This window comes from Aedes albopictus, chromosome 2 (assembly GCF_035046485.1).
Source record: "Aedes albopictus strain Foshan chromosome 2, AalbF5, whole genome shotgun sequence".
Lineage (NCBI taxonomy): Eukaryota > Metazoa > Arthropoda > Insecta > Diptera > Culicidae > Aedes > Aedes albopictus.
Window position 1 is genome coordinate 142854025 of NC_085137.1, and position 26984 is coordinate 142881008.

The following is a 26984-nucleotide window of genomic DNA, read 5'->3' on the forward strand; positions in this document are numbered from 1 at the left end:
GTGAGTGATTCTCGTACTGTAATTGTTTCCTATGTGAAAGCTCTTAGTCTTCTGAGCAACTTTGCTGGAGACAGTATCCTTCTAGGTGGTCCAGAACGCGAGATATACGACGTTCAGATTGAACTGGAAGCTCCTAAGAACACTAGCGTCATTCAGTGAGTGAATTTCGAACTAAATTGTTTCATATGTGAAAGCTCTTAGTCTTCTGAGGAACTTTGCCGAAGATAGTATCCTTCTAGGTGGTCCAGAACGCGAGATATACGACGTTTAGACTGAACTGGAAGCTCATAGGAACACTAGCGCCACGCAGTGAGTGATTCTCGAACTAAATTGTTTCCTATGTGAAAGCTCCTAGTCTTCTGAGCAACTTTGCCGAAGACAGTATCCTTCTAATTGGTCCAGAACACGAGATATTTCACAACTACTGGCAAAATGTAGTTCTATCCCACATGTCCGACATGGTGCCCTGTGTAGCAGATTCCCGGTGGCCAATGTTCCCGGAACCACTATTTCAACATATCAACACATTCTTGACGAAATTATCTATCAAATAAGACTTTGGTCATTTGAATTGGTGAAAAAAACATCATTCTATAAGGGTTTGATTTTCTGGGTCATAATGACCCCAATGCATTATTCGTAACTTTTTTCTTCACGCCCGAAGAAGGTTAAAACCAAGGTTAAAACAGTCTTTGAAATTGTCTACAGGCATTTCTATATAGGGGTAGGCGGGGCATTATGGACACCCTAAGGTTTTTGCCAACTTTACCTGGCAAGATGTCAAAAAAGTTTAGTTTTTTGATACATGTATCCTTTTAAAGTCTATTTAGCATCTATTGCATAAGAATGCTCACGAAGAAAAATGATTTATCCACTTCAAAAAATGTTACGAAAAATGTTAGTTTTTCATGACCATCTTCAAGCATACGGGGCAGAATGGACACCCCCATGGGGCAATATGGACACCATGAGACTTTTACGAATTTCGTACATTATTTACACCTATAAAGTCATTTCATTACAAAACAACTATTTTGGTTGAATAATACGCCGAAGTAGTTCATTTTTGTTCAGTTAATTTAAATTCAGGCCGTTTTGGATAAAGCTTCGTTATTGTCGGCATGTATAGCTGTGCCTAGAACAACTATTTTCCACTGCTGTCGTTTTTTGACCAATTTGTTTCACCCTTTGTCTACTATAGTGAACATTTAACCGGAAATGTACCGAAATCGAAGAATTTGGTTGGTTTGTGATTTAGCTTATATTTTTCCCTTGCCGCTTCTTTCAAAAAGGCGAGTGTCCATTTTGCCCCGGCAGCAGAAGATATTTCCAAACTTGATTTTTGATATAATAAAGAAGAAAATATAAACATGTTAAGCATGTAGATACAGCAAAACTACTTGCATGTGTTCTAGAAATATCAGGTTTTAATCGACCTGCAATAAATTAATCACTAAATCTTATTTTAGATGGTGTGAAAATTATAATTTCCATGCACAAAAAACGGAGGACGCAACTTTTTCGAGTAAAATCAAGTATAATTTTAATTTCGAATGTTTCTTTCCTGAAACTACGTTTTAGACAAATGGACTATATTCTCCATTCATTAAAAGTTCAAAAACGTTCGCATATTTCAAAATATTGAGGATGTCCATTCTGCCCCGGGTGTCCATATTGCCCCGCCTACCCCTATTATTGAAGCATTGGCATTTCCAGCGAAATTCATCGGGTTTTCTTGAATAACAGTCAAAATATGGTTTTGACTGTTGATGAAGCTGTGTGGAATTTCTGGAAGAATTCCATCAGAAGAAAATTTCCGAGTGAATGCTAAGAGGGGTTGAAGAAATCCTTGGAGAAATATCCGAGGAAAAGGATTTGTTCAGTATACCGCATTTAGTTCACCACTGGACTGCGAACTGCGACTTCGATAGTGCGAAAACGTAAATAAAAGTGCGCGATTGCATCAAATCAGGTTGATGTCTTCGGCGCACTAACTCTTCAATCTATGGTGAACAAGTGCTCTGAAGACACCGGGTTGATTTGATGCAATCGCGCACTTTTATTAGCGTTTTCGCACTCGTGAAAACTAGTGCGATAGTCCAGTGGTGAACTAAATGCGCTATAAATAGTTTCAGGATCTCTTCGTCAAAACGCCTTTGGCAACTTCATCTGAAGGAATCTGCAAAAAAAGTTAAATCACAGACAAACAGACGTATCACTTGGAACAAAATGCGATAAAAATCATCGTCAAGCAAACATAATCGCCCAATGCTAATTATGCTGTGGTACGCAAACCCACTGAGTAGATGGCGGTAGTGAGCAAACGTCAAACAGGAGCAAAAGCGATGCGAGCGCCACGAGCGAGCGATTTGCGAACTACGGAATATTTGAATAATCCGTTAAAAAGGGAAACGATGGGAAGTGAGTAGAGTGAGACGTCTGTTTGTCTGTGGTTAAATTATTCCAGGATTAATTATTTTTGTCTTTTTACGAGATTTTTGTAGTTTGTCGGGAGGGGGAAAATTCCTAGGAAAATTCATCTGGAAAGCACCTGCTCCAGTCTGTGGTGGTTATGCCACTCAAATCCTTTCAAATTAGAGACCGGTCAGTCACTAGGATAGGATACGACAACTAGTCAGCCCAACCTAGGTCAGTCAGATTGTCTAGAAATTCTTATTTTTTTTTAGAAACGAATTGTGACCGGCATTGAACGACTTGATGTCGTTGTGCATTGCATTCGAACTAATAGCTCAGACACAAACCAACAAGGAGCATGAAACGCATTGAAACGTTTCTAGTGCGCGTATTTTTCACGAGCGGGGGCAAGATCTGTCAAATTGCGCAAGAGAGGGTGCCTGTGTGTGAGTGGATGTACGACGGTGTGCGGCGTCGCAACATAAAAATTTATGCTGCGTACAGTTGTGTTTGTGTGATTCTGCGCAAGCATTGGACTATGGTTGAAAAGGCTAAAAAATAGATCAAAATTCTCGTTTCCTAGTGTAATCCTCAAGATATTTCGTACGTACTATCCAAAAATGTAGGACAAGTTATGGTCAATTAATGATTTTGCTTCAAAGTTACATTGACAGTAAGGAAAAAACGTAACACCGGTGACGCCTCTCATGAAGGTTGCAGAAGTCGTCATTGACAGTTCAAAAGCAGTTTTCTCGGTTGATGAAACTTCAATTTTTATATTGAAAATGTATTCTCAATACTCCATTCTCCATTCGAAATACAGAAACATATTTTCACCGTCGAATTTTCAGTTTTGAACAAGAAAACGAGAAATCGAAATAGCTTTCGAATTTTCAATGATGAAGCCAGTTAGCCTTGTGGAGAAGGCTTCGGATCACCAATCCGGAGACGGCGGGTTCGACTCCCGATCGGGTCGGGAACTTTTCTTGACTTCCTTGGGCATAGTATAGCATTGCTCGTGCCTCACCAATATACAAATTCATGCAATAGCTGGTAGAGAAAGCCCTTAAATTAATAACTGTGGAAGTGCTCGAAGAATACTATAGAATACTTATAAGTTGAAGATAAGGCAGGCGAAGTTCCAGTGGAAACGTAGAGCCACATAGAAGAAGAAGAAGAAGATCCAGATCTTGATAAAATTACTTGCGAAAAAAGGAGAAACTTTACTTGAGCGCTCCACTTGGGAATAGTAAACTTAGGGTCTGTTCCAATTGGATTATTAAAATTAATTTTCACTTAAACTTGACAGTTCAATAATTATTTCCTTAGGAGAACTGTCAAGTTTAAGTATCGATCTGTCAAATTTAAGTGAGAATTTAATTTTGATTCGCCAATAGGAGGCAATCAGTGAAGTACTAGATTGAAAGTAGTGAGCTGGATTTTTGTATGGTGAGATGATCAATTCTCCATTTCTGCAATGAAATGGTGCAAACAGCGTAGGTTATATGATTTATTGGCTAATTTGATGCTATTTGAGCAAAAGTTTGAATAACTGTGTTGTTGTATTATTTTTTCCTGCAACTTCAGCAACACAGTTATCCAAACTTTTGCTCAAACAGCATCAAATTAGTCAATAAATCATATAACCCACGCTGTTTGCACCATTTCATTGCAGAAATGGAGAATTGATCATCTCACCATACAAAAATCCAGCTCACTACTTTCAATCTAGTACTTCACTGATTGCCTCCTATAGGAAGCAATCAGTGAAGTACTAGATTGAAAGTAGTGAGCTGGATTTTTGTATGGTGAGATGATCAATTCTCCGTTTCTGCAAAGAAATGGTGCAAACAGCTTGGGTTATTTGATTTCTTGCCTAATTTGATGCTGTTTGAGCAAAAGTTTGGGTAACTGTGTTGTTGTATTATTTATTTCTTGCAACTTCACTACATTTCTTGCATTTCACTACTTTCAATCTAGTACTTCACTGATTGCTTCCTATTGGAACAGACCCTTAGCTTTAACTGGTACGGTGTAGACGATACTCCCCGAGGGGATCCAGAAATTATCTGACGTGCACAGAATTCCAGGCCGGGAACCCTAGAATATAAAAATCAATAATTGACTTTAATTATTTGAAGTTTTAAGGGATCGATCTGTTGAATCACCCTTCGTTGTACTAGGCACAGTTCAGTTGCGCAGCTGTCCAAAGGTGATTTATAAAAATATCTTTGAAAATCATTTTAAATGTATATTTTCATGAAAGTGGCTTAGAAAAACGTGTTCTTTTATAAAAATTATTGTCGGGCCGCCACCAAACCGGACTTCGCACAATCAAGTCGCGGCGCGACCCAACTCGCGACGTTTTTTAATCATGTCAAATGTAGTGCGCATCCTTCCCGTTGTTGTCAGCAACACAGCGCACTAGATGCGAAACAGTTGCGACACTTGTGGACCAAGAAAATGGCAATTTTTGATTGAATGTCGGTCTTGATTCCAACCGGATAGACAATAATCTTTTTTTTTTTTTAATTTTAACCAACTATTATAAAATTCGATCATTTTTACCCACTATGCCGCCGCTTGTTTGTATCCGTTTGTCCATCTGTCAGTGGTCGTCGTCATCCGCCGCCGTCGTCGTCGTCGTCGTCGGTCGGTCGTTTCGTTTTCGTTTCGCGTCTTCGGGGTTTTTATTTTCCGCACCGTAAACTCCTTTCTTGGCCACTCACAGCACGGTCTCACGTCACGTCGCGCGGTGTCGATTCTCCCGTCGTCATTTAATGCTAAACTTTGCATGAATTCGGTTCGCGATTGTCCTGCCATCAGCAGCAGCAGCAGCAACATTAGGAAGTGCATCAGTGTGACAAAAGTGTGTGGTTCTTTTTCGCCCAAAATTCCGCTGGGAATCGGAAGTGTCCAGCAGCGCGGACGGAGCGAACGGTCGTGGAAGTGATTCGGCGGATTCCGCTGGGTGAAAAATTCGGCTCTTTTGTGATGGGACGACGGCAATCAAAGATGTCCTCATAGCCCTAACAGTGAATGCCCTATTGTTCTGCCTTTGGTAGTGTGTGCGAAGGCAAGTGGCCAAAATTGGCCCATTTTTGGTTCGCAGTAGTGCTCCGCCCCGAGTGGCAACCTTCCCGATTGAAATGAGAGCAAAATATTGATTGCGCGAGTAATTGTTTTCGATTGAAGTGTTGTGGATGCAAATTTGGTGACCCCTTCGGAGGAATTCCGATACAGCTGAAGAATCGTGTTGGAAGAGGTATCATTTGAGTGAGAAGAAGTGCGAAAACCAAGCAGCAATTCAGCTGCCAGAAAAGAAAGCGAAATAATTATTTTTTCGATAACGGAGCTTCCGTCATCATCATCCGGCAGTCCCCAGGCTGTGCGAACCACTCGGATAAACAGAACCGTCAGCAACCAAACAGCGAAGGAGGAAGCAAATTTTATGATCAGCGCTGGTGGTAAGTCTGCAAACTCTTCTCTCTTACTTCCGATTTCGAGTTATTCTTCACGTTCCGTTCCTCCTCCATACCAGTCAGTAGTAATTGGAGGAGCAGCAAGAACCTAGGTTAAGAATTTGATGATGATTGCACAACTATAGGTGCTACGGTTGGCTGCGGGGAACCTGCCTTTCACACGTTAGTTGCGACGACGGCGACTGGTTTCCTTTATTTACAATTTTGTATGGCAAGACTCACACCATCGAAGAAAAGAAACAAAAAACGTACGTATAGATAAACAAGCACCTTCATGTCTCGTCACGCGAATTCGGCTCGTTTTTTTTAGCAGGACCGCTGTTGGCTATTTAGGTGTCGTTTATTGGGCATTAGGGTAAAAGGAAAACGTTTCTGGATGAGATCTTATAGATGTTTTACGGTCAAAGTTCCAAATGATAAATCACGAGTATTTCAAGGATTTGCAAAATCAGGAAGTTCGATATGCTGTAAAATAGGGTTCGGAACTGTTGATGAGCAGGTATCCAGAAATGGTTGGAAAATGGTCACTTTCCTTCCCGGGTGACTCCAGGTTTACGGATCATCTGAGCAGGAGGCTAATACAAGTCGGACTTTCCCAGAACGAACTCCTATAGGATTCCTAGAGAGAACTCTTGGATTTCTCCAAGAATCGATTTCTCCTGGAGCAACTGAAGTTTTCCCAGAAGGATATACTAAAAGATGTCCAGAAGAAACTTCTCACACATTCGCAGAACGAACTCTCGTAGGATTCCTAGAGAGAACTCTTGGAACCCAAAAGTAACTCCTTAAGGATTTGTTTGAGGAAATTCTGATTAATTTGCACAAGGAACACCTGGGGATTTTCACAAGGAACTTCTGGAGGGTGCCTAGGATGAACTCTGGATGATTTCCAGAACGAATCCTTAGAAGATTCCCAGAAGGAAGTAGTGGGGGATTCAAAAAAACAAGTGTTGGGGAATTTCCAGAAGGAACATCTGGAAGATTTCCAGAACAAACTTCTGGAGAATTCAAAGAAGGGTCTGGACATTTTCAAAAAAAAATCTTGGAATATTTTCAGAAAGAATTTCTAATCTTGGAAAGATTCCCAGAAGGAAGTGGTGGGGGATTCAAAGAAAAAAGTCCTGGAGAATTTCCAGAAGGAACATCTGGAAGATTCCCAGAACAAACTTCTGGAGGATTCAAAGAAGGGTCTGGACATTTTCAAAAAAAAATCTTGGAATATTTTCAGAAAGAATTTCTAGAGGATTCCCAGGATGAACTCTTGGAGGATTCTTTTAAAAAAATATCGTGGAAGACACTTAAAAGGAAATCTTGGAAAGATTCCCAGAAGGAAGTAGTGGGGGATTCAAAGAAAAAAGTCCTGGAGAATTTCCAGAAGGAACATCTGGAAGATTCCCAGATCAAACTTCTGGAGGATTCAAAGAAGGATCTGGACATTTTCAAAAGAAATTCTTGGAATATTTTCAGAAAGAATTTCTAGAGGATTCTCAGGATGAACTCTTGGAGGTTTCTCTTTAAAAAATCGTGGAAGACACTTAGAAGGAAATCTTGGAAAGATTCCCAGAAGAAAGTGGTGGGGGATTCAAAGAAAAAAGTCCTGGAGAATTTCCAGAAGGAACATCTGGAAGATTCCCAGAACAAACTTCTGGAGGATTCAAAGAAGGATCTGGATATTTTCAAAAGAAATTCTTGGAATATTTTCAGAAAGAATTTCTAGAGGATTCTCAGGATGAACTCTTGGAGGATTCTCTTTAAAAAATCGCAAAAACACTTAGAAGGAAATCTTGGAAAGATTCCCAGAAGAAAGTGGTGGGGGATTCAAAGAAAAAAGTCCTGGAGAATTTCCAGAAGGAACATCTGGAAGATTCCCAGAACAAACTTCTGGAGGATTCAAAGAAGGACCTGGACATTTTCAAAAGAAATTCTTGGAATATTTTCAGAAAGAATTTCTAGAGGATTCTCCGGATGAACTCTTGGAGGGTTTTCTGGAAGAATGCGTGATAAACACCTAGTAGGAAATCTTGGAGAATTTCTAACGAAAATTTTCAAGGGAATCCAGCCGAAGCTCTTGTAGGAATACTTGAACGAATTTACGAATGAATTCCAAAAGGAACTTTTGCAGGAAACCCAGAAGAACTCATGCTTGAATCCCAGATGAAACTCGCGCAAGAATGTCTGGATGAACTCTTGGAGGAATTCCTGTACAAACCCCAGAAATACTTCTGTTTTTTCGGCCTTACAGTCTTTGGGATGCCATCTCAGGAAGATTTCCGGAAAGTATGCTAAGTACTCCTGATGAAAAACCTGATTTTTTTAATAGCTGAGTCCCAGGTAGAACCAGAACCTCCAAGAGCTTGGAGGAATCTTATACAAAAATCATGGAAGAATTTAAAAAAGTATTCTCGGAGGAACTTTTGAAGAAAACATCGGCAAAATTCCTAAAAGAAATTCCGATGGAACATCTGGGTGAATCTCTGAAAAAAAAAAGTCCTACATTTCAAGAAGATCTTTTGGGTAAAACCCATAACGAATTTTTTAAGCCTTAAGGTATTCCATTTTTTGGTGGAACTCCTGATGCAAACCCCATGAAAACTTTTCGAGGATCCCCTGAAAAAAAAAAGCTTCCAGGAAATAATCTTGGATGGATTCCTTTAGAATTTGGATGAACCTCAGAAGGAACTCATTGATGAATGTCAAAAGTATCTATCTAGAACTATCCTAGAAAGAACTCCTGAAGAAACTCCAGGGATGGTACGATGTGGTGTGGATCACGTTCGTTTTGTATGGGATGGATGAAACCGCATAATCGATGAAAATGATATCAACGAATTTCAGAAGGATTACGAAACAACAGCAACAACATCACGTGCTCTTCAATCTAAATAAAGGAAGTGACACACAGACTCTGTTCATATTCAGCACAGCAGACAAATTGTCCTCCACTCACGTAGTGGCCAAGTAAACGGAAGAACTAGCGTATGATTAGAATCAGGAAAGGGAATTGTCAGACAAAAGAGGCACAAAACAAGCAACAAGGAAGGCACGGCGATTACTCTTTATCCTTACTGATAACAGATAATTACCTGATCTCGAACTGAATCGATTATTACTAACCCAAAATCGAAACTGTTTGATGGTAGATCCTTAGCAGTGTTGCAGTGTTTACCGACTCGTAGTTACCGCTCGAAAATTGCCAGAAGTTTTGCTTTTTTAAATTCCCAGAGTTTTTGCTTTTTCAGGTATCCAAACATTGAAAGTACTCCAATTGCTGCTAGACTGCAAAAAGTCCTCGCCAAAGAGCATTCATTAGGCTTAGGAACTCTTAGGAAAGAAGATGGTTCTTTGACTAAGAGTGCAGACGAAATTTTAGAAATCATGATGAAAACACATTGCTCGTGTTCTATTCTTGTTTAACTGAAGACCAAAATACATTGGCATCAAATACGCTTCCAGTCAAGGACTGATGATTACTAATACCAATGGCAATATGTCAACTTGACAAAGCTAAATGAAAATTGGGCATATGTCACAATAGATCTATCAACAGATCGCTGTGACTAAAATACCCAACAAGGAATAAACAATAGGTATATAAACAAAAACTTTTCATGACGAAAGTCCAAGATCAGTAATCCAAGTGCGGAATCGTACGTAGAATTCCAAGATATTACATAAAAAACTCCTATAGGATTCCGCAAATGAACTTCTAGAGAAACCTAAGAGGATATTCATGAAGCAGTTCTTGATGGAATTTCTAATGGAAATCCCAAAGGCCCTTATGAATTTTACGGAGAAACTCCTGGAAAGACTTCTTCGAGAGGAACTTATGCGAACACTCTCCACAACTTCGATAGCAGCTTGCACCATCACATCGTTTTTTTGAAAAACTCGCGAGAGCGACGTATATTCGGCTTCACAAGCCGAAAAAGCTACTCTTGGATGCTTCCCCACCCCACGCTCCAAGATCAGAGAAGAGAATTGTCGGACAAAAGTGGCTTAAAACAAACAATAAAGAAGGCGTTGCGATTATTCTTTATTCTAACTGGTAAATTATTACCAACCTAAAATCGAAACTGTTTGATAATTCTTTAAGGCCAGTAGTACACAGGGTCAAATATTTCAGGCCAAACATTTCAATAGGTCCTATCTGCATTTGAGAGGCTCTCTTTGTTCACTTTCTCTCTCAATTATTGCAATGTAATGGTACACTTTTCAACTTTTTTTGCAGTACAAATTAAAAGACGATTGTTTTGACCATCGCATCGCAAGGAGATAATCAAAACACAAATAAACAGCTGAGATATTAACGAAAGAGAGGGAAACCAAAGAGAGCCTCTCTTCTGCAGATTGGACCTTTAGACATGTTTGGCCTGATTTGACAAGAAAAGAACTCAAGAAACAACATCAGTTTGACACTAATGAAAATTCGATCGAGTCAAACAAGATGTTTGAGCATTGGTTTCTTTTTGGACAAATATTTGACCCTGTGTACTAGCAGCTTAACAGCGTTGCAGTGTTTACCTATAGACCTGTGCGCCGACTATATTTTGTTCGGCAACGGCGTGAGGGCCATTTTTGGCCGGCAGCGGCGGCGGCGTCATCGGCATCACGCTGGTGGCAGATTTCGGCGACGGCAGCGGCGGCGTGAATCGGCGTGACCAAAATTTGACCATAATGTCAACATAGGCAAAGTTAAGAAGTTGTTATTACGCTCTAGAATTTGAAGTCTGATCTTTTTGATGACATAAACTGTTACGATATAATGAATACCTTTTTTATTTCTCTTCGGGTCAGTCACTGCCACCAGAGATTATACATATTGAGACATTACCTGTATCCTTAGTGTAATGCATGTTACATTACTCCATTGCAAATGAAGGGCAACAAAATATCGATTTTGCTATTGTTTTTGTTTTGTTTTCTCAGAACCTTCAGAAGGTAACCAACTTGATAATAAGGTCACACTATTTAAACTAAGAAATCCCCCAATAATTTCAGGAAGGAATCTCAAAAGAAATTCCAAGAGGAGTCTTAAAGAAAGTTTCTTTAAGAAACTCCTGAAGGAATCCATGAAGAAAATTCTGGACTAATCTTTGCAGGAACTGCTGTATGAAACCCTGAAGAAACTTCTGCAGGAATCTCTAGTAATTCAAGAATTTATCTCAGAGAGATCTCTCCAGATACTTCTGAAGAAATCGCTGATTGGAGTTTTCGAGGAATTTCAGAAGGAAATCCAAGACGAATCTTCGAAATAAATTCCAGGAGGATTTCCCAAATGATTTCAAGAAAGAATCCCAAGAGAATTACAGCAGGAATTCCTAGAGGAATCTCTGGAGCAATTCTTGCGGGAATTCCAAAAGAAATTCGAGAAGGAATCCCCTAAGGGTTTTTAGGAGGAATCAACGAAAAATATCCAGGAGAAATCTCTGAAGGAATTCCAGGAGAAATCCCTGAGAGAATACTAGGAGATATTTCTTCGTGGAACCTCGTAGGAATTTCAGGAGGAATCCCAGAAGGAACTCCTGGAGGATTCTCCGAAGAAATTCGAAGAGGAATCACCAAAGAACTTCCAAGAGGGATTCTCGAAGGAAATCCAGAAGGAACCCTTGACGAAATATCAGGAGAAATCCCCGAAGGCATTTTAATAGGTATACTTAAAAGAAGAATTCCTCAGGAGAAACCCCTGAAGGAATTCTAGAAGGAATCCTCGAAGAAAGTCTAGAAAGAATCCTCGAAGAAATTACAGCAGAAATTCCTGCAGGAATCCCAGGGGCACCACCGAAGGGATTCCGGGAGGAATCTCCGAAGGAATTCCGGAAAAAATCCCAGGAGGAATTCATGAAGGAAGTCCTGGAGGAATCCCCAAAGGAATTACAGAAAGAATTTTTAAAGGAATTCGAGAAGAAATCCTCAAAGTATTTCTTGGAAGAATCATCGAAAAATATTCAGGAAAAATCCTCGTTGGAGTTCCATGAGGAACCCCTGAATTCCAAGAGGAGTTCCCGCAGGAATTCGAAGAGGAAACCCCGAAATAATTTCAGCACGAATCCAAAGAAATTTCAGCATGAATCCCCAAAAAAAAATCAGGGGGAATTTCCAAGCGGAGGAATTCCATGAGGAATCCTCGAATGAATTTCGGGAGGAATCTCTGAAGAAATTTGAAGAGGATTTCCCGTAGAAACTTCAGGAGAAATCCCCAACGGAATAGCAGGAGAAATAACAGAAGACATTTTAGGAGGAATCCTCGAAGGAAGTCCTGGAGAAATCTCCAAAGGAACTCTAGGAGGATTCCCCGAAGGAATTCTAGGGGGAATCTTCGAGTTAATTCCAGAAGGAATTTCCAAAAGAAATCCAGGAGGAATCCCTGAGGAAGTCCAGAAGGAATACCCGACGGATTTTATGGAAGAATTCCTGAAGGAATTCCTGGAGAAATCCCCGAAGAAATTACATAAGAAATCCCTGTAGGAATCCCAGGTAGAACTCCTGAAGGAATTCCGGGAAGAATCTCCGAAGGATTTCCGAGCGATATACACGAAGGATTTTCTAGAGAAATCTCCATATGAAGTCCAGGAGGAATCTCCAAATGAAGTGGAGGAATTATAGGAAAAATCCCTGGAGTAATTACAGGAGGCATCTCCGAAGGAATTCTAAGAGAAATCACCAAAGAAAATCCAGGGAAAAATCACGAAGGAATTTTAGGAAGAATATACTAAGAAATTCCAGGAGGAATTCCCGGAAAAATTCCAGAAGGATTCCTCAAAGGAAGTCCAAGGAAACCCCTAAAGGAAGTCTTGGAGGAATCCCCGAAGAAATTACAAAAGATATTCTTGCAGGGATTCCAGGGGAATTCAAGAAGGAATTCCGGTAGGAATATCCGAAGGATGTCCAGGTGGAATCCTTGAAGAATTTTCAGCGGACATTTCTGGGTAGGGGGAAGGATTTTCAGGAGGTATTCCCTAAAAAAAATTTGGAAGAATTCCAGAAGGAAATCCTTGAGGAATTCCTGTAGAAACTCCATGGAAGATCCCTTAAGAATATCCTGGAGATATGGCTGATTATAATCCTAACGAAATTAATAAAGGAACTCCTTCAAGACTCCCTGAAGGAATTCCTGAATGATCTTCTAGAGAAATCTCTGATGTAACTCCTGAAGGAATACATGAGTCTTCCTGGAAAAATCTCGATTCTACATTCTGATAGAACCCCAGGAGCGCGCGATCCCTGGATTAACTTCTGGAAGAATCCCGAAAGAAACTTCTGGAGGAATCCCCTAAGGATATCCTGAAAGAATCCCGGAAGGAACTTCTGGGGGAATCCTTGTATTCTACTGCACGTATCCTTTGATCTTCCTATAAGATTCGCTAAAGAAACTTCTGAAGGAATCCTTGAAGAAATTCAGGAGGAATCGCTGAAGAAACATCTTCATGAATCTCTGCAACTGTTGGAGGAATCTCTGATGGAACACCTGGATTAATTTTTGTGAGAACTCTGCTGGAATTTCTAAAGGTAAAGGAATCCCTGCAGAAACGCCTGGACTAATTTCTAAAGACCTCCTGAAGAAACTTCTCACGGAATTCTTGGTGGATCTTCAGTATAATTTCTTGCTGGAACTTCAGAAGGAATTAATGAAGAAACTCTCAGGCTAATCTCTGAAGCATCTCCTACGAGAATCCCTGAAGGATTTTCTGGGTGAATCTCTGATGTATCTCTAGGAGGCATCCCTGAATCTTCTTGAAAGAATTTCTGAAGGAACTCCTGGAGTTTTTCCTGTCGAGATCTTCCTGAGAGATCTACTGAACAAAAAAATCAATGCTCAAACTCCTCGAGGCGTCCCGGAAGAATTTTCTGGAGGAAATCCAGGTAGAAGAATCTCTGAAGACACTTCTGGAGAGATGTGAATGAGGAATAATTAATACAATCTAATGAAAAATAAAACAAAAGTTCTAAGAGTTGAGAAATTAATTATTGTAGTCAATCATTTATGATAGTGATCGAGAGATTTTTTTATTTCAACTTTATGTAAACTTAATTTTGTTCGTGCACTGATCACCGGCGCGAAAAATGAAAATCGGCGGCGTGACAAACAGTGGCGTATGGCGCGCCGCCGATAACTTGGCCGGCGTCGGCGTTGGACAAAAAGTGTCGGCGGCGGCGGCGTGGCGTGGCGGCGCACAGGTCTATTACCAACTCGAAGTTATCCCATGAAAATCGCAATGCAAGGCTTAAAAATCTCAAAACTCCTGATGAACAATCTTTATCTTATTCTGCTCCAGTTGGGACAAGCCTATGTCGCATCGGGTGGATTGTCGTAACAAATTAAGCTTGTGACATTGTCATTATTGTTGCGCGATGGTTGAAATTTGATTCAGTGTCCAGGATATTGCCGCTGCACAGTGGGAAAAATTGACCCAAAAAAACGGATCTTTTAACGCCGCATGTTTCGGTACGTGAATTTGATCATTTCTGACGTAAAAAAATACGAGAAATCGATTGGTGCTAAATTCATTCACCGCACGGCACGTGAAGTGGTCCATTTTGCCCCATTTTGCCCTTTTTTCATACAATAACAGAATCAAAATGTACTTTCAAACAACAAGCACGGCTGTATATCGTTGAAAATAGCTGCAGATATAATTAGAGGTTCATAGCAATCATAAAAATACAATAAAGATCCTTTAAAATGCTTATTTTGCCCCATATGCCCCAACAACTGCCGGAAATTCACACTTTTACCTAGTTATGAATAGATTTTTAATGTTAATGATTTGAAGTTGATTTTTTTTGGCATAAACAAAAAGCGATAAATCTATTATCACCACAATCATCTTCGGGAGTTGTCCAATTTGCCCCATTCTGCCCTATTTTCATAGAAAAAGGAGATTTAAAACGTATTTATAAGAAACAGATACTGCTAAGAAGCGTTAAAATTAGTTTTTGGTGCAATTGGCAGCTAACAGTAATCATACTCGTATATGAAAGATATTTTCCCTATTTTACCCTACATGCCCCAAAACCTGCTGGATAATAACATATTTTTTTTTGGTTCTGCAATGTCACTGGTTGCAAAACATGAATGAGATCTTTTTTGATATATACGAATGCGGTTTATCGGCTAATACTAGAATCATTCTCGGAATGGTACAAACAGTTGTCTATTTTACCCCAATTCGCCCTGCTTTTTTATGTAATGAATCATAAGCTAATAAATAAATTAATTAAATCAATAAATTAATTTTCCTTATTTTCATTGGTGCTGAAACCGATGTAATCGAAAATTCAGTCATATATACGACTTCTACTATAATATTAGCTTCTCATGGGGAATTAGGGTATAATACTTATTAAATAGGCCGTCTTCAAGTACCAATATGTATATATTAAAGATGCTACATTTAGTCAATTCTGAGCATATTTGCCACATATTAAGATTAAGATTAATGCTTATTATGCCCTCAGTTCCCCACCAAAAGCAAGAATTGGAAAAAAAAAGTCATATATTATAACTGTCCTTTTGATTACATTGGTTTCAGTACCAGAAGTCGATTAATTCGGACATAAGCAAACACGAGAAATCAATTTATTTATGAGTCGACGAAATCAGGGCGGATTGGGGTAAAATGGACAGCTGTTTGAACCCTCCCGTGATTCTAAAGCTAATCGATAAACCGTATTTGGATGTATCAAAAATGACTTCATGTTGCAACCATGATGTAGAGTGATGTTACAAAACAATACAAAAAATGTTATCATCCAGCAGTTTTTGGGGCATGTAGGGTAAAATAGGGAAAATATCTTTCATATACGAGTATGATTACTGTTAGCTGCCAATTGCAGGGCTGTTACACGTGGCGCGGATTTTGCGTTTTTCGCGGTTTTTGCGTTTCGCGCGGATTTCGCGCGTTTTTGCTAATTACGGCGCGGATTTTGCGGAAATCGTTTTGAATTGCACTTACATTAAATATTTGGACATGAGACTCAACACAATCAGTAAAAAGTAATGAACATTTTCAAATTACAATTATGGGGCTGGGCTTTCTTGGTGATACTGAAAGCTGTTTTTTATGGAAATTGTAAAAAGACGCCTGAGAGACGAACCAGCCAAGGGCTGAAAGTCTCTCTAATAAAGACAAATCAATCAAAAAGACGCCTACCGGAAATTTTGGAGAAACATTTGGTTGAATTTTGTAGTCACATTTAACAGAATCTTTTATAAAAAAATCATTGGTTTTGTAGACTGTATGTGTCGTGAGAAATCAATCTGATTGGTTTTCTGACACAGTATGTCGTTAAAATTCAGATATTCCTGAAAAAAAAAATACAGGTAAGACGTCCTGAAGACTTTTATGATTGCATTCGTAGAAAATTCCACGTATAAAAGCTTGGAAAAACTCTACACGCTAACGCCGCTCAGCACTAAAGTGCATAGTTTCCAGACTACATCAAAAATGTGTAACCCTTGCACATTTACAAAATCAGCTCCAGTGTCCGCAAAATTGTTAAAATCGCAAAAATTTTTGTACGCCAATCTAGGTAGGATTACTATAGTGAAGTGACCTTGGAAAACAAAAAAAAATCAACATTTCGCATCTAGAAGATTGTACGAGCTGTTTTTTGAGAATGTGTAACACATTTTTGTGTGGTCTGGAAATTATGCACTTATGAGTAGGTCTTACACATTTTAGTGCTGAACAGTTTTAGCGTGTAGTGATTTTTTTAACATGCAGGATTATTTTCATTCATTATGGATGAGTTTAACGGAGTTCACGGAATTCCTGAATCAGTTATTTGTGGAATTTATGTAGAATCGTTTTTTTTTGCTAAAATTCTGGTAGAATTATCCTAAAACTACGTAAACTACTGTTGTAAAATTTCTCTTTGATTTCCTGTCGGAACACTCGTTTTGAGGAGAGTTACGGGAACGATTATTGAAGGGTTCCCTAGCAACCATTAGCACTATATTTCGCCACTTTTGGCTCACAGGGCTATTAAGCGGCCAATATAGCACATGACAGCTCCTTAATAGCATTATATTCGCCTCCAGGTGAACTATAGTGCCTCGAGGTTACTAGAGATTTCTTGGCAGAATTTATTGAGGATTTTTTTTTGCAGGATACTTGTAGAAATCGTTGATGTTTTCGGAATCCTAACTTGTTAAAATCTTCACTGAATTTCCAGACAGTTTTTTTATGTGCTTCCTTTTTATAAATATATCTCTTAGAAGTAAAGTTTATTGGTGATATAATCAATGAATTCCACTAGTATTACTCTATTTGTATCTTTACAAAATAAGTTTCTGTAGAAAATAATCCATGAAATTCTTAAGAAGTTTCTGACAATTTTCTTTCGATTCTCTCGAACGATCTCTTGGTATTTACTAGATTTTATTCCAGGATTTCTACCATGACGTTGGTTATAAATTGTTTCAAAACATTCGTCAAGAATGCTCCCTTTTCGGAATCCTAGAGATCAGGAAAACCTATTGTCGTTAAACTGCAGATACAATGATTGATAAAACATCAAAGAACGATCGATTCAAAACTTTTTATTTCAATAAAATGAACTAGTCTGTTCGCAACATTTTTCAATTCTTGTTTGATGTATAAGTTGTCATTTAAAGTCATAGATTAATAATAGTTAAAAATTTATTTTTCATTAGAAATGCTCTTCATCTGGAGTACATCTAAAGTCTGGCTTTTTATGAGCTTCAATCTTGAAAACCACATGTTTTTGTACTGGCGCGGATTTGATGACCTCGGCGCGGCTTTCAAATGGCTTGGCGCGGATTTTGCGGTTTCCAAATTGACCCTTTTGTAACAGCCCTGCAATTGCACCAAAAACTAATTTTAACGCTCCTTAGCAGTATCTGTTTCTTATAAATACGTTTTAAATCTCCTTTTTCTATGAAAAAAGGGCAAAATGGGGCAAATTGGACAACTCCCGAAGTTGATTCTGATGATAATAGTTTTAGCGCTTTTTGTTTATGCCAAAAAAAATCAACTTCAAATCAGTAACATTAAAAATTAGGTAAAAGTGTGAATTTCCAGCAGTTGTTGGGGCTTATGGGGCAAAATAAGCATTTGAAAGGATCTTTAATATACTTTTATGATTGCTATGAATCTCTATTTATACGTGCAGCTATTTTCAACGATCTACAGTCGTGCTTGTTGTTTGAAAGTACAATTTGACTCTTTTCTTGTGTGAAAAAAGGCAAATTAGGGCAAAATGGACCATTTCCCGTGCCGTGCGGTGAATGAATTTAGCACCAATCGATTTCTCGTTTTTTTTTACGTCAGAAATGGTCAACTTCACGTACCGAAACCAGCGGCGTTAAAAGATCCGTTTTTTGGGTCGATTTTTCCCACTGTGCGCTGCTTGGCCAGATATGGAACGCCGATCATCAAGGTGTCTTCAGCAATCGGCATCGTAAGAAAAACAGCCGACGTCTTCCTTTCAAGACACTTTCCGCATCTCCGTAGCTTCTGCAATCGTTTTAGAAGCTATGGATTTGTCTAGTCTAGCGTCCGTCATCCCAAAACGCTGAACGATCTTCTTAATAAAGGTTTGCTGATTCAGTGAATCTCGTCCTTCTGTCAGATCCCTGACGATTCGGATTCCTTGAAGCAATTTGTGACTTCCCCAATATCCTTGATATGGAACTTATTCATCAAATATTAGTCCAAAGCAATGGGTTAGCTTGTAGTTGCTAGAAGTTACATCGGTTCAAAAAATGAAGCTATGACAATTTTTTGAAACAAAAATTTCTATCTAAAGCCAAAACATATCACCTCATCGTGAACAATAGCAGACCAGAAGAATGTGGCTCCAGTCTGTCCAGTCCCGGTTGATGTCATTTACCCTCACTGCCACCACAAGCCGCGCCGGTCGGTCGTTGGTGGAATGATGGGATTAAAAAATGCTTAGCCACAGCTGAATGACGTGTTTGGGGGCACGTTGCTCGCCTTCATCCCCAGACACTAGGTACCTACCTACTAAACTAGCTGACTAAGCAACTGTTGACGACGACGACGAGTTGGCTGCGTGCGTGTGGCGAAGAATGCGGAATTTATCTCAGGTTTTTGCATTTCGCACCGAAAGAGGAATTCATTCCGCAAGCAGGTGTTTGGTGTGGCGAACAATCTTTTGTGGTGGCTTTTATTGCAGAGCTTTTAAATGGAGATATTTTTACTATTTTGGGCAATAAATTATTAACTTACTGCTAATAGATGGACCATCAACAAATCTCTCAGGAGACTCGAGAAAGGAGCTTTACCATGCTTGGGAGGAAATTAATAGTTACTAATGGATTTTTATCAAACATTCAAAACTCCAACAGGAACTCTTTGCTGAATAATTGTTTTTGGTATCTTAAAACGATTTTAATGATCTAATGACTACCACTTCTGATTTCTATGAAAAGAATCTTTTTCTCACCAAATGCATCTCATACTCATAAGGTGTGGGACATGTTCACATTTTAGAAAATGTGTAGAATCCCACCGGTCAAGCAAGTTTCATAATTCTCATGCTTAATTGAACTTCTGGACAAATGTTCAGTTTAATTGATAAAGAATTCGATGTGCTTCAAGTCGAATCGAATTGTGCTTTTCCACACTTTAAAAAATGATAACTACTGAACTGAAAAACATACAATAATGAAAGTAAAAAGAAATCGGGTTAAGTACTGTTCCTTTTAATTCCACCAGGAATCTGCATCCTTTGACAGATACGTATTTTGAACTCAACTGTAAGGTCGTCTTCAGTGTCTTGTACTTGACTCGACTCGACTTACAGGTACAGTGACCCCACAATTTATGAATCGGCAAAAATGACCACAGTTTATGGATCACTCATTTGATCAACATGGTGATTCATAAATAGTGTACAAAATTAAGGTGATTCATCGGTGTGGGGTCACTGTATTCCACTAACACGCCTAGGTTCATCATCATCATACAATAATGCTTATAGCTCGAAATCAAAGCTTATCTTATTCCATTCATGCTTCCCAGAGGCCACTTTGATTCCAAGATACAGAATTTTTGGTACCACTTAGAACGAAACTCAGTGTATTAATGATAAAACTTGCGAGAAATGTACAAGTATGTATAAACGACATTCGTGCACACAACATTAGCACGTGTTTGATGAATAAATTGAGATTTGAATTATGAAAAGAAATCCTCGTGCTCCGATGGAAATCCACGACTCCCAATCGCTAGACGGACGCTTCCTTATTCCAAGCTACGGAGCCACTTGACCAAGGCACAGAACTAAACCATGTGCATTAGTGGTATCGAGTTCAGTTCTGTGCCTTCAGGGTACGGAGATGGTCAGGTGGCTCCGTAGTAAACGTAATGTGTTTCTTAAGAAACAAATATATGCACATTGTTTTGAGGCCAAGCAGAGTTAAATGCTTTGAAGTCAGCGCAGTTGTTTGGGAGTGCATTGAATCACTTCAAAAACTGTAAGGTCAACTTGTATTAGATTACTAGATGACTGTACAGATGGAAATGAAAGAGCCGAGAAGTTAGCAAGGCTTAGCTCATCTCTTCAGTTCATAGGGCCCGAACCTTTTTGCGGGCTATCTGCCTGTGCTCTCCGAAAGAAGCTAAAATTGAAAATAATTAAACAAAACTTGTATAGATAGTCATGCAAGGCAGGTTATCGTCTCAAATGTTTATATATTATATGACTTGCAAAATACTGGATCTTTCCAAAAAAGACCTTAGCGTTTAAATTGGGCTTATAACAGGCCATTGTCCGAGTCGATATCACTTGAAGCTTATAAGAAAACTTTAAGTTGACATATGTCGCTTTTGCGGCACAGATAGTGAAGACTCGGATCGTCTACAGTGTCACTGTCCAGCACTTTTTACTACAAGACGTAAGTTTTTCGTCAGAAGGCCTGATAGAACTCTGATATTTGGATAACAACACCCAGTTTGGTAGTGCAGTTCATTGGGACTGTCGAACCGTGCTCGGTTAATGCTATTGATGGAACGATGTCGTAACTCACAATAGTGGAACGTCATCTTGATAGGATTTTTATCTAATTCCCGTATATGTGTGCAAGCACCGAGCAATAGTGATCGATTTTTTTTGCACCTCGCCTAACCCCTCATGACCAATTTGGTATCAATTCAAGACCAACAATTGAAAAGGCCGCATCAACATTGCGTAAACAAAGACGTTTCTGTCGACTTGCGGCCTTCTAAACTCCACCCACACACCTCACCACCACTAACAGAAAGCGTAAATATCAAGCTTTCTGATAGTGGTGGTGAGATGTGTGGGTGGATCGAAACGTGTTTGTTTACGCAATGTTGATGTGACCTTTTCAATTGTTAGTCTTGAATTACTAATTTTAAATTAACATTCAGATCATGTAAAAAACCCATTGTAAATGAACTACAATTTCCTTAAAATAATAAGCATGAATAACATTAGTTTACAGCATTTTTGAACTCGATAAGCTGATGATCATTTTTGGTGTAGAATCGTACCCTGAGTTCGAAAACGCAAAGGACAAAAATTACAGTAGAGCGGCAATTTTTTCGACTTTCCATACAAGGTTCATGATTTCAAATCGATTTTTCTTCTATTTTTAAGCAAAGTCGCTAACTTCACACATCTCATTCTTCGTAATCGATGCTCCGATTGAGCTGAATTTTTTACTGTAACTCGCCTACATTTGATATGTAAAATAAACGTTGAGAAAAAATTTTTAAATTGTTTTTTGCTTATTGAAAAAAAAAAATACATTTCTTCATATATTTTTGAAAATTTTGCTAAAATTTAAGGAGATTGTCCCTAAAACTTGCCAATATCTTGAATTTCATCAATTTGACGCAAAAACTGCATTCAGATGATCGAATGGTATTAGTGTCTTGTACCATTTGGGCAGGTGTACCTATTTTGGGCACTTGCCGCTATAACTAAGTCAATTTCCAACCGATTGATTTGAATTTTTGTACAGAGTTAGATACTGTACATCCCTAACTTTATACAAAATTTCAAATCAATCGGTTTGAAGTTGACTTAGTTATAGCGGCAGGTGCCCAAAATAGGTACACCTGCCCAAATGGAACAAGACCCTATATTCAGCTTTAAATTTATTTGAATTTTAGTAAATTCCATAATTTAAAAAGTTGTAAAACTCAATATTAAACTAACTCAAAAACTGTTCTACTTAAAACTTTTTGAAGCACGGTTTCGAAATCAGAGCTAATTTATGCTTCAAAAATTTTGGTCGTTGACAGAAGTTCACGACTTTCGTTTAATTTTGTAAACTAGTGTAATTGTTCCTCGAATTCTGTTTCCATCAAGTCCACGTCTATTTCGGGCATTTCAATTCCTGGCACACCTTCTACAGGACACTATGGTACATAGGATGGTCAAAAATTATGATTTGACCGTGGGTGTTTATCCAAAAATCCGGTCAAATTCTTCGCAATCTAAATCGAATCATGGGAACAAAGTGCGATTGAGCAGATAGTTTTATGGATGGATGTAGCCTAAGAATAACGACCAAAATATAGTGCAATGATGGAAACCCATTTTCCAGTTTCGGTTCTATGTGTGGATTCCAATGATAATATATCTCTGGAAGGTGAAGGATGTTCTAGTATAAACTCTACGGAGTTAAAAAGTACAGTAAACACCGCCTCAGATTTAGCTGATGGAATCTTCACGATTGCCAGAGTGGAAAATGCAATTAGATCTTTTCAGCCTTTCAAATCTGCAGGGGGTGATGAGATATTTCCAACACTGATTCCAAATGGAGAAACGGCGTTGGTTCCGTCATAGAACTCCTGGTGAAATCTAAGAAAGAAAATCCTGTAGGAACTCCAAAAGAGGAACTATGGGAGGAATCTGTAAAGGTCCTCGGGGAATCCTGGAAGCAGTGAATGGAGGGATGCCGGAAAAAGTTCCTCGAGGAGTCCTGGGAAAAAAATCCTGGATAAATCCTTCCTAAAAGGAAGTCCTCGAGAAATCACAGAAGAATCCCGGGAGGAACTCTTGAAGGAATCCGAAAAAAACATCCTGGAGGAATTCCAGAAGCAACTCCTGGAGGGGTTCTGAAAGAATGCTGGAGGGGTTTCCTGCAGAAATCTGGGAATGAATATCTGAGTGAATTCCTGTAGTAAACCAAGAAGGAACTCCTGGAGTAATCCCGAAAGGTACTTCTTCAGGAAACGCAGAAAGAAGTTCTGATGGAAATTCGGGTTATAATCCCTGACGAGATGTCCGAATAAACTGCTGGTGGAATAGAAGAGAATAAAACCTTGAATGATGGGTAACCATGGATAATCTTTAAGAAAAACTTAAGAAAAAAACTCCAGAAATCTCAGAAGGAACTTTTGGTGGAATCTAAGAAGGAAGGAATTCTTGGAGGGATCTCTGAAGGAGCCCCTGAAGGGACACAAGAAGGAGGAATTATCTAATGGAATCCCACAGGAAATTCTTGAAGAAATCCCAGAAGGAATTGCTGGAGGAATTAAAAAGGGAGGAATTCTCAAAAATGGGAATCCCAAAAGAAACTCCTCGATAAATTCCAGAATGAACAGCTGAAAGAATTTAGAAGAAACTCCTGCAGGGTCCATCAAATGTCGTGGTAAATTTGATTCAAATTAAACCAATTTGCTATTCTTAACAAATTTATTACACGCTGAAAAATCCGTTCCGATATACGTGCACTCCTAGTCACGGCAACGGGAACAAACGGGAACTATGCATAGCTACGATAACAACAATAAGAAATATACACCGAGAACTAGATTTCACGTTCCAGTTCACGGTGTATACTTGCTTGTTCTTTGTTCACGTTTATCAGAACAGTTTTTTTTTTCGCGTGTAGTAACTAGTGAGCAAACTAATATTTTCGAAAGAGCTCCTAGGCTAATATGGCGTTTATCAACTTCCTGTTTTTCGGCATTAAGCAGAACGATGGGTAGTTTATTGAGTCACTAGCTTTAGTAATAATCTCCACTGGTTGGTCCTATAGTTTTGATGTCGGCGAACTGTACCTGGCAGTCAGCAATGTTTTCTTGCAATTGTTGTTCTTCATAATATTAGTTACTTTGTTTGCATCCTCCATAGGCGAAGGCAACTGTAAACAAACATTTTACCGACGGGAAAAAGGATGGATTTGATTAATTCAACAGCTTTTTCTGCATTCTGCAGCAGTGAAATCCAACTTTGAAGTGCCACAGAGCTTTTGTGGAATATGAATTGAAGGTTGGTTCAACAAGTGAGCGATGAAGAACGATTCGGCTAGCTGCTGCGTTGGTGCAATTGCCTTCGGCATACGCAAAACGAGAAAAAAAATTAAGCCGTATGTGGAGTGAAATTAAAACGTTAAATTTTCCGCAATTACTCAATTTTCAGTACTATAGCTTCCATCTGTCATTTGCAAAGGTAAGTTGAAATATCTGTAATTATCTACTGGAAGGAAATTTTCTTGATTTCTTTGGGCATAGAGTATATTCGTACCTATTACCATTGGCAAAGGAAGCTCTCAGTTGCTAAAGCTGAGATGTAGGGTTTGTTCCAGTTGGAACGTCACGCTTAGAAACGTCATAATTCAAGAAATTTTTCAATATAGGTTCTGTATGTTCAGGAAAAGTACGCAACTGTGTATCGTGCATACGTCGCCATCAACCAACTTACATATTGATTTTCTTTCATCCACCCCAAATAGGGGTAATGTTTTGAATGCATAAAACTCACGCAACGTCGTGGATCGATCCACATATCGAGCCACAAATATTTTATTTCATTATTAGTTTTATAATCCTTATTTTAACGAAACCGCTGCCCCTTTTTTGCTCTACTGTTAAAAGTCAGCAGTGCTCCGAATCGTCCTTCCCTATGATTACATGAACCTTCTAATCACACAACAATAACCGAACAGAAGCTCGCTGAACCGTTTCGCTCTTGAACCAACCAGCAGCACCATGAGACGAACCCAGACCTACATAGAGGCTGTTCGGAAACGTTCTTCTTAGCACCGGTCGGTAGCGTCGGTGGTATGGTGTATTTAGCTCGTAAAAAAGCACTCCTCATCAGTTTCCCATAGCCCAAAGGGGCGCACATGCAATACACCAGAAGCTCGTTCATTAGCTGGCAACAATACCACCCACAAGACGTTTGCTTGGTACGTCTGTCACGCGCGTTTCGCGGATATCTACGTCTCACGAGAATGAGACGGAAAGCAGCTTTTTTTGTTAGAAATATCGAGTTAGAATATTCTCAACCAGTTCACCAAAGAACATTAGCGTGGTCGTAGGTTCGATACATACAGGGGATGGCCAAAATGTTTGGGATAGGCAACTTTTTTTCTCCAACAAAAAAATTCAACATGCTGTAACTTTTCACAGAGTGCATGAAAAAATCTCAAATTTTGACTGTTTGTCAAGCTATTATATGTGCATCTATGGTACAAATTTGGGCTTGATTGATAAATTTTTCGCGAAGTAAGAACCGTTCGGGTAAAACACTATTATTGAGACAACTAGTTTTTGAACTGTCATATCTCGGAAACCAGTGAACCGAATCGCAGGAGTTTTTTAACGTTCATCAACAATATATTGATACTCAATACGACGTTATAAAATGTAATATTTTCTCACGGTGAATTAAGTTACACCGGGTTGAAATATTTACCCATATAGAGGAAAATAAGTCAAATTTACAATACCACACAAAAATTACTAAATGTGTTCTTCCTTCAATCTTAATAGGCTCTAATATATCTAATTAGAGATAACTTGAGAACAGAAGTGGAAAATCTTTGGATACCAACACTAAAATTTATTGACATTGATGTAAAAAAATACATTTTTTCGAAAAAAAATCAAAAAAATGCCAATCCATGATAACTTTTTTCAACGTTCAAAAAGTACCTATGTTTTAATAGTTTGTGAAGCATTTACATAGTTTTAGTGTACGTTCAAAATTTCATTCAAAATTTGAGTTGTCTACAAAATAGTGTTTTACCCAAACGGATCTAACTTTGTGAAACATTAATCAATCGAGCAAAAATTTGTACCATAGATGAACATATAATTGGTTGACAAACAGTCAAAATTTGAGATTTTTTGATGCACTTTATGAAAAGTTATAGCATGTTGAACTTTTTTGTGAGGGAAAAAAAAGTTGCCTATCTCAAACATTTTGGCCATCCCCTGTATTTAATGCAATTACTGTCCAGTTGCGTCAGAGAGCGACCGACGCGGTGTTGTCGACGAGTTCGATATACTTAATCGTTATATGTAGGTTCCTAGATCCTGCCTACGTAGTCGACGAGTTCGGTATACATAATCAAATTGGACAGGAACGGATGGATTGACAGGTTGTATGGTTCGGGGTTGGTACAGTTGGGGAAACGAGATACAGATTCAGATGCAAAAAATGAAAACATGATGGACGTGATGGCTGTGGGTTGAACGTTGATTGATACGGTTTAGGTAAATTTAACTAAGTTGTGTTAACATGGCATCAATACACGGGGATCGTAAACAAATCATAATGTCTGCACTTGTTTACGTTAGTTTCATGTGTTTTGCATCACTGGTCAACTTTTACTATAAAAATTACTTTTCTACTTTTCCAGAATTTCATCCAACAAATTTCCTTCTTTTTTACATTACATCACCACTACTAGAAGGAATCTTTCTTTTGAATTTGTGCTCTATGAACACTAAATTAATTACCGTGGAGTGTCCTAATTTCGTGTGGGGCAATATTTCACTAATTCGTAACATCTACAAATCGAAATTGTAGAACTAATTGTGGAATTGTTCGAATTTCACTTTAGGTATTATAGCTAAACTATGTTTGGACAACTGCAAATCAGTTCGATGATTATGATCTCTAAATGTTATCAGATAGCGAAATTTGGGCACCTCACGGTAGTCTAAAACAAAAAATTGAGAATTTTTCATAAAAAAAATAAAAGTTGAATATAAAATTTCACCCAAGAAAGTAATCTTCGGTGCAATCTAAAAGTGATTTTGGCTGATTCAGACCATTACGAATCAAGAACTTTGAATAACTAAAAGTGATGTTATTTCAACTCTTATGTGA

General features: G+C 38.7%; 1 protein-coding gene across 3 annotated transcripts in view; it reads left to right on the forward strand.

Moving 5' to 3' along the window:
• Positions 1 to 5078: 5078 nt before the first annotated feature.
• The window catches only part of LOC109398534 (GTPase-activating protein skywalker), a 175743-nt gene continuing 153837 nt past the window's right edge, over positions 5079 to 26984 (forward strand). Inside the window, exon 1 of one of the 3 annotated variants that reach the window (XM_029859134.2) lies at positions 5079 to 5882. The gene's annotated coding sequence lies outside the window, so the exon portion shown is untranslated. The remainder of the gene's footprint in view (positions 5883 to 26984) is intronic. The other 2 variants (XM_029859135.2, XM_062850570.1) reach the window with 2 other exon arrangements.